Source organism: Calypte anna, chromosome 9 (genome assembly GCF_003957555.1).
Source record: "Calypte anna isolate BGI_N300 chromosome 9, bCalAnn1_v1.p, whole genome shotgun sequence".
Taxonomy (NCBI): Eukaryota; Metazoa; Chordata; class Aves; order Apodiformes; family Trochilidae; genus Calypte; species Calypte anna.
The window spans coordinates 25,411,623-25,420,851 of NC_044255.1; positions in this window are offsets into that span (position 1 = coordinate 25,411,623).

Genomic DNA, 9,229 nt, shown 5'->3' on the forward strand with positions numbered 1-9,229 from the left:
ACAAAGGATCTTCTCTGTAACAAGAGCTTGTACATTGCTAGGTCTGTCTACAGATCTACGGGATCTGTGCATCCTGACACACACTGGCCCAACATAGCCTGCTGTTCCATCAGGGGAAGTTACACTTCTGCAGTAAAGTGAAATAAATCTTGATTTTTTCACTTGCAACAAGAACCAAAAGCTAGTGTTCTACAGTCAAGATAGGTAATCACAGTAACATGGAGCTCTTCTAGGTAGAAACACAACAGCTACTCAGCATCTGCATTACTGTATAAGACTCAGATGCTCCACTATATTTGGAATCCATTGCAAAAGCAGGCAGTGTGGTCTGTGAAAAATGGCATGGAAAGGAAATATAGGGAAAATGTTGCAATTATTTAAATGGGTTGGTTTTGATACCAACAGAAAATAAACTTGCCTGAGTAAGCCATCATTTAGATCTTTATTTTTTAAAAATGGCCTTTAAGGAGTAAAAGAGCTGCTGCTCTCCTGTGACTCTGCCCTGAATCTGGAATTACATTCACGTGGGAGCAGACAAAAGCAGCCATGTCATTTAGCAGCAGGAGGCACCAGGAAAGCCTTGGGAGGTCAACAGCAGCAGAGCTCACCAGCTCCTCTCCCCCAAGAAAACCCAAAGGGGAAGGAAGCCCCCACAACTGCATGAAGCCTGCCAAGATGATTACTGCAGCCTGACAGCTCAGTATGCCAGCTGAACACACTTAGTTTGGCCAATAAACTGTTAGAAGCAGCCACATTCTTTCTCTAAGGAGAGAGCTGTGAGGATGAGACCTTTCCCAGCTGTTGGTGACCAGCTGAGTACAAAAGGTCAGGCCGGGAGTGATCCACAGCACAGGGCTTTCCATAATGCTGACTCCCTCATGCCAGCTATTCTGGAAAACAACACAAGCACAAGTGGTTTTTGACCTGGGAAGACACGCAAACAAATTGGCCACCACAGGGTGAAGAGCAATTGCAGGTTGGACAACGAGGCTCACTTTTGAGTTCAGTTCCTGTCTGGCAAATATCTTCGTTCTCACAACAGCCTTCAGAAGGGTCCAGACACTTCAGGGACCCAGAGCTCAAAACATTCCTGCTTACCAGCCACCTAAACTCAGAAATGTCTGTGTTTCTGAAGTTACAGTCTCCAGAGACCTAGAAAAAGATCTGAATATTCTGGGAAGCACATCAGTCTTAACACTGCCGAGCAGCCTAGTGTCTATTTCATGCCTAGGCCTCTCATTTTCACTAGGTGTTTTTTCTCTTCCAGAGAGGAGCAAAATCATTTCCTGCCCACCTATTATCACACGCTGTGATAGAGAAAAAAGATTTTTGGCTAATGCCCTCATTTGCTCTCTGAAGAGAAATAAGGAAGAATGAAAACAGCCGAACATGTTTCTGTTTTAAATTACTAATGGGAGGTGTTTAATGATAGAAATTGAAGTCCTGCTTCATCAGAGGGCTGCAGGGTGACTAAGATACAGTGCAATGAAAAATGATAGAATAAACCTATAAAGTTTGTGTGTGATGTGTCAAAAAGCTTTCCTCCAATGTCACAGACATTACAAGTATTCCAGAGATAATTAACAGAATTATTTCAGGACACAAACAAAGCCTTCACTACATATTAAGAAGGTGAGAAGAGAACACAGTGATAACTTCTTGTACATTCTTTGCAGGTCCTGTCTAGCTGTGTACTGCAAAAAACTGCATGCCTTGCTGAGGACTTCAATACATCCTACTTGTCCTATTCCCATAAAGAAAGGTCTGTAAGAATATGGAAATTCATGCTTAGATTTTGTAGTGAGCCAACAAAAAACATTTAGTGCTTTAATGACAGAATTTGTTTCCAGTGTTATTGTCTCACTTCCCACCTTCTGTTTTTTATTTATTCCTAAGATTACATCAGGGTAAAACAGAAACATCAAAGCATTGTTGTAATCAAAGATCAGTTGTTTTGTTTTGTTTTGTTTTCTTGGCCAACTCATGTAACTTAGCTAGGAGGAAAAAAAGCACCCCATTAATTCTCAGAAGCAACCTCAGCTTTAGGTCATAAGCTGCTTTCTGTGGTTTGGGTTGCCACAGTTACTACAGACCTAATTCTGTTGAAACAGGAATCATTTGGAGTTCAGAAGTGATATCATCACAAGGAACAGGACACAATCAGATTCAGGCCTCAGGTGGCTGAAGAATATACCTCTGCTTTTTCCACTTTTTGTTCACAGTCCTCTGAAACCACCAACACTACAAAGGGAAGAACGCTGTTTTTAAGCAGTATTTGTAGAGTGCATTGTCCTCAAGTGCCTGATGCATCCTAACCAAAAAGCATCTGTGACAGAAAGTAAATAAAACACCACAAGAATCAGATTTTTATCAGGTTTTGTAGTAAAGCAACAAAAAAACCCCAACATTAATTATTGCCTGGTCCCTTACTGTAGTAAGGATCTTTCTGAACAGTGAAGTGATTTATTTTTATTTCCCTCTGTGGCCATTTTGAATTTATGATATTGCACATTTGGTAGTGCAGTAGTGCCAAGTAGTCTTTTAAGATGAAAAACCCTAAGGAGAACCACAACAATTACAAAGGAATATTCACCAAGCATGATGCAGAAAAACCAACCAAACAAAAAGATTGATTCCTTTCCCAGTCAGCTTTCAAATATTGCTAATGATAGATGGATTCTTTTGCACAAATGGACAGACACAGATGGATACAGAAGAAACAGTGTAGCCTCGTTCTTCCCAGCAGGATGGACCTGTCTGTGCTGGGTCCCAGTTTGACACACTGCTCTCCAGCAACTGGTTGTGTTTGGGCAGCCACACTGGAGTAAGAGGGAACACAGAGGTGGTGCCAAGAGCATGCTTGTCAAGAGTTTCTTTACCGGCATAAGCCACAACTTGGGCACTAATTAAATGTGGGACAGTAATTAAAAGTGGACAGCATATATATATAAATATGGTCTTGCTGTCATATTCTGTATAAACTAATCAGTCCTGTGTCTCCACAGATTCCTCTGTTCTGTATTTCCTGCTTGGTTTGCTTGCCAAGATGTTATCCAGACTTCAGGAGTTAGTTATTTGAACATGAACATCTAATCCACACTCCAATCTCCACATTTACAAAGAGGAAATTTTTTCCAGCTTTATGTCAGAGGAAGCTTTGTGGATAAATCCTATACTCATCTTTGAAAGCCTATGCATCTTCTTTTCCAGTTGAAAGTAAAAAGGAAGAATGGTCCAGCCACACTATTTGTTACATGGAACAATGAGATAAAGAGCATCTAAAAAGAAATAAAAGTCAATTTATGCCCTGTGCAGATTTTAGGGCACTTCTTTCTGTAGATATGCTTTGCATATAATAATGGTGGTACCAGAGGACAGACTTCCAGCTACCTCTACCCGTTTAATGAAATGGTGCCCAGACACAACTGCAGAGGAGCTGCCAAATGCAGCAAAGAATGCTCAGGCACTTAGAGCTATTTCTGTAAAATGGAAGTGTAAAGAAATCGCCACATTTAACCTTCTTATGTCTGTATCAGTGATATCACCAGAAATTATAACTTCTCATTGCTTTCCAGATGCACTGAAGGAATCAGCTACCAGGGTATTCATTCCTACTATCTACTTCCTTCTTCAAAGGGTGGCAAACTACTCCCCTGGAAACCAGTACTAATTAAATTTTACAATCTACAACTGGTGACAACCTCATGAAAACAAACTCTTAAAAGATACAGACACATCAGACTTCCATTGATTCATATGGAAAGTACGACTTTGAATCTGGTCACAAGTAGCAATTAAAATTTTGCCATATGAACTATGAAACACCCTTTTAAAATTCCTTTCTTCAGCAGAGTCTTTCTCTGAAAGCTGCTCGTGCTGTTGCCCTACCCAGCATGGCAAATACTGTAATCAGGTTGCCCTATGCAAGCCCTGGTATCTACCATACTGCCTGTACTCTTCCATATAGAATATGGCTCCTTATCAGTTTTGGAATATAGTAGAAATCTTCCACTGCTGAGCTTTTGCTCATATTGGCAACACTGCATTCACATAAAGTTTTCTACATTTTTTTCATTCTGTGGTATGTGCAGAGTCCCTGAGGCCTGCTGATAAAAGGTGACAGACACTGAAGGATTAGACCTTGAGAGGGTGATGGGAATGAGATGCAATACACAATCTTCTTCTTTATCACCTCTACTGTTGAGCCCAGCATGCCTTCTCATGCTTCCCCAAGTATATATCTCCTGGTTTACTATATTAAGCTATTTAATAAAATAGCAGAGGGGTTGTGAATGGGAACTGGTTACACAGTTTGCTGCTTCAGCATCTGGACAATGGTTTTGACTGAACCAGTCTCTAGCTGATAAGAACACAGACACTCAAGAACAAAACCCAATCTACTTCCAGTTATTTCTGTGGAAAGCAGAGATAGTCTTAAATTTCTGATGTGTGCTGTGCAGCCTGTGAGACATGATGCTTGCTAAATTAAGAGTATTAAACACTACAGTTACAAAGCTGTTTTTTATTTGTTTCTATTTGTTCAATATTTTCTAGGGTAACACATGGAGAAAAGATGAAGTGACTGATAACAGATGATTCTGAATTGCTGGCTTTGGTAGCATGACGTGAAAATGCAAATGCACTACTGAATGCAGAAACCAAACAGAAGATTTGGTCACCCCCACCCCATCCTGAAATATAATCAGAAACTTTGTTCAAAGAATGGCTTTACCCTTATTCAGCACAGCCTAGTAACAGGCTTAAATATGCAGCACATTTTCAGCATTTCTAACTTGCAGCCACTCCTCCCATGAGCCTCAGAGTACATTAAAGGGTACTAGCAAGGGTGATTACGAAGAACCCACTGGATCAAGGAGATCCTGCTGCAATATTTTAATTTTCATTGAAATTAAATTTAAATCATCTTTTGCACCACTCTGCTAACAAAAGGGGGAAAGGGCACTGTAAATGTAGCAGCAGGCAAAGACATCTTCTTTACTCTTCCCTATTTTTAATTTGGGGTTAAACTTAATAGACTTCTAAGTGCAAGTAGGTTAAAGCTCCATCTAGTGCCAGGGTCTTGGAAGTTACTGAAAGACTTCAGCCCCGAACAGCGAACGAGATCACAAAACTGTCACCAAGCAGCAAACCCTAACACATCTCGAAGCTGCCAGGCACGACAAGCCTATTTGCACTACTTTTACAGTGAATAAGGCTTAATTATAGAGCTGCTGTACCTTGGACCACACAGGGAGCGTGGCACTACCTGGGAAGGCACAAAGTTCTCCACATACAGCCCTGCAGCAGCCAGAGGAGTGCCAGCCTGCAGGGCCATGGTGTACCCACCCTGGAATTAGGCACTTGAATTACATTATTCCCCAGCTACATTCTCTTTTCTTCCAGCAGAAAACACATCATGACAGCAGCTGCCTTCCTTCAAGCAGTCTGTAAGCCAGGAAAGGAACTTAGAGTAGAGGAATGTTCCAGTGTTTGCACTGTGGCAAAGAAGGTATTCTGGAGTAATACTGAAAGTACCTAAGGGTGGATTAAGTTTAACCACATTTCAATTACACCGTGAAAACTACCCGGGACAGTTATTTATTTATGTATCTTCATACCCTTCAGAAAAATCATCTTACCACTACCTGGTAATCAACCTGTCACTTTTTTTTTCACATACTTCAGAAGGTGTTTGCACACACCAGATGGCTGCTCTAAAAGGACAGCAGAGTAAGGGCCACCAGGCCATCCAGGTGCACAACAAACCCAGAAGCTCCTGAAGCCACCCTGCAGGTCTCCTGCCTCAGCTCCATGCAAAGTTTCTTCCCCAAAACATTTTCAGCATGTTCACTTTTCACAATCAATTGCTGTCTGGTGGAGCCATGACAGCATTTGTTTCCCTCAGTAAGGTATTTCTAAAGAAGAGAAAATGTTCTAAATAAAGCCACACCATTTTGAGGCTGCTTTCCCCTTTACTCAATTCTACTTTTCCCTGTTCGTCCCACTTTTAGATTTTTAATGTTTCCTTTCATCCCTGCCAAAGTGACTGCTCTACAGTTCAGCAGTATTAGACTTTGAGACTGAGCACACCTTTCCTAAGCACATAATTCATGCATTTTAAAACTTTTCTTTGATCTTCTTTTGTGATTATGTAGATAAATTTGAGCAGAATAATTTTCATATACTTTGTTCCCCAACAATGTAATACTTATTTGACTAGATGTTATTGAGAGAAAAGCATTCCTGCTATGGCTCAAATAATTCTCTGGGTGCTGAAATTAAGTAGTATTTCGATTATCACAAATTAACACAAAAATATTCTAAATAATAAATATTTATATACAGGCTCTTCTTTGGTGAGCTCACAGCAGGCAGTTTGACTGCTACTCATAGCTAGAGCCAAATACTCTGTGATTAGAGAGAAATTTGATACTAAATTAAAAAAAAAAAACCAACGTTTAGTCATTTCTGCTCTGTTCAAAAAAAAAATCATATATATTTGTAATTTAACAAAGCATTATAAGGTTGGAACCTTATAATTTGTCTGGGAAAATATAGCATTTTATACTTCAGAATTACTATTAAATACTTTCGCAGACTGTGATTGGTTTGAGTAGAAATTATATTTGACAGATAAATGTATATATCTATGATCCACAGCTCCTTTCAACTCTTAACAAATAACAAGTATCAACAGCAAAACTGTTTGTGATCAGAGGATGGTGTATCACCCAGACAGACATATTTACAGACACCCTCACTGAAGGAAAGCTTAATGAAGGAAATAACGTACCAAACTAAATTTCAGAGTTGCCTGGCTAAGCCATGTGAATAATCAGCAGAAAGTGGTGCAAAAGCAGACAGATGAAGAACCTGGGAGCAAGATGCTGTGGCAGGACCCTGCAGAACCCCTTCCTCTCTCCACCGCAAGGCCAGGAGACAGCCTGCTCTCTGCTACTTGGCTTCTCATCAGCAGAAGTGACTCTGCTGACTCTTAAGACTCCTAAATCAGTTTTACCCTCTGCACTTCCGAAAGCACTTGTGGTAGAGAGAAAAGACTGCCACAGGAAATCCACTCTGGTCTGGAGAGGAAGTCAGCAGCACAGCACTGCAGGCACAGCCCAGGGGGTGACAGCGGGGACAGGGAGGCAGCGGGGGAGCTCTGGCTCTCTGGAGATGGAATTCCACACAGACATCAGCTGCGTGCTCCTGAGGACCCCTGCCCTTCCTCTGTTCACAGAAGTGCTGCTTCAAGTTGTGGCCCAATGGGCCAGTCTGGTGAAAAAGACTTGGGAATCTACTTTGGCCATCCCACCATTTTAGGAACAGCAGCAGCTTGGGTGGTTACAAAGACTAGCAGAAAACTGCAAGTTGTTTTACTAAGAAAATTAACAACCTCCTTCAAGTTTTTGGCCAATTTCAGCTTCTACATGTCTAATATAAAAGCAATGAAGTTTCTCACAAAGCTATAAATAGTAGACTCTAGCTAAGCACAGTCAGCACTCTAAAATGATTTCAAATTATTATTTTTCTTAGATGTGATCCAACATAATTTTAGTCAAAGTTCTGAACCAAAGCAAAAAGTAATTGTTACAAGCTGCATTTCACAAAAAAAACAAAAAAACAAAAAAACAAAAAACAAACAAACAAAAAAAAACCTAACCAAAACCAAACCAAAGAACACAACAAAACAAACTGTGGCTATAGCTTGCAAATACCTTCCAGGCAGAATTACTACTGGGTAGATTGTAGAAAGAGACTAAAATACCAAAACATCTAACTTAGCAACTGCTTATCACACATGTATCACTTATATTCAGAAAACACCATTTCATGCATCAGTCTGGGTAGTGATGTTAAAGTCACCAACTACTATGTCTATCAATTTTAGCACCAAAATTTTTGTTTACCTATAAATCAATCATTTAACAAATGTCTCAGATTCCAATTAAGACTTGTAACAAAAAACAAAGCTGGAGCTCCTCTCTCTTAAGGTCTTTAACATACAGGTTATATCCTCATTTTCTTAAATCAACCCCCCTCACAGGTGCTGCTGCAGAAGTGTCTGTACAAACAGCACTACAGTGATTGTGTGACACAGAACACAACCAAACAACACACCTAACAGTGAAAAGAGTTAAAGGATTATGATTTTTAGAAAAGGCACTGAGTCTGCAAACTATACAAATTACCTGGTAGCTTCACAACATTAAGTAACTGTAACCCCATTTAGACTTCATTTTCTAAATACATTATTAGTTACTCCACAAACACCACAAATAAAAGCTGAGCTACCATGCAGGTGGCAAATCCTCTACTCTCATCCATCCATTTATGTTCAGAACATCCCAGATTTCATACAGTTATTTGCAACTTAAATAATTAGAAACCGACAACTGTAGTCCCTGCACTGCTAACACAATCTACTCATCAAAGTCATCCTCACATTACTGATCACCTGTTTATGCAGCTATTAAAAAATGTGATATTTGCAAAGCAGCACTAAATACCACTGGACCCTATCTGCATTCTTTGACACACAGGTGAAACATTTGGTTCAAAGAGGCACAACAACACATTTGTGCCAGGCAGTCTTACTGCCCACATGAAGCCCACCTCTCCTGAATCAAAGGGTAATACCAGCAAACATGCAACTCCAGAATTCCCAAGGGCTGCTCCTGAGTTAAGGGTAAGTCTCTATTGATTAAATCCATGAAATCTGTATCAAAATATATTCGTTAATTAAAAGTGAAATAATCTGGAATCCTTATTGCAGCTTAAAAAAAAAAAAAAAAAAAAAAAAAGAAAACCCCATCTAAGACAGAAACCAAGCACTTTTTGATTGAACTCTAAAAATAATGAACCCATCAGTCTCTTGTTCATTTAAGACAGATGTGTTCTCTTCTGTGCAAGTAATAGTGTTAAGCTAGGACCTCCTACAGAGGAGCATTTAAAAAGATAAGTGGTCCACAACAGCAGCTTCATGCAGAAGAGAACATCCCCTTCTCATGGAAGGAATCTGTGGAGGGAGGATAATGAAAGGCAATCCAAATCTCACAAAAAATTAAAGCCTGTAACTTTTTGGTAGATAAAACAACACAAAGCCGTTTTTTGTGTACATGGATGGCTACTAATGGATAAAGCAAAGTTCTGCTGCTGTCCAAATTCAGAGGAAGAAAGGCACTTTGAAAGCAAAATTGAGAAAATACTTATGGAATTGAGCTAAAAA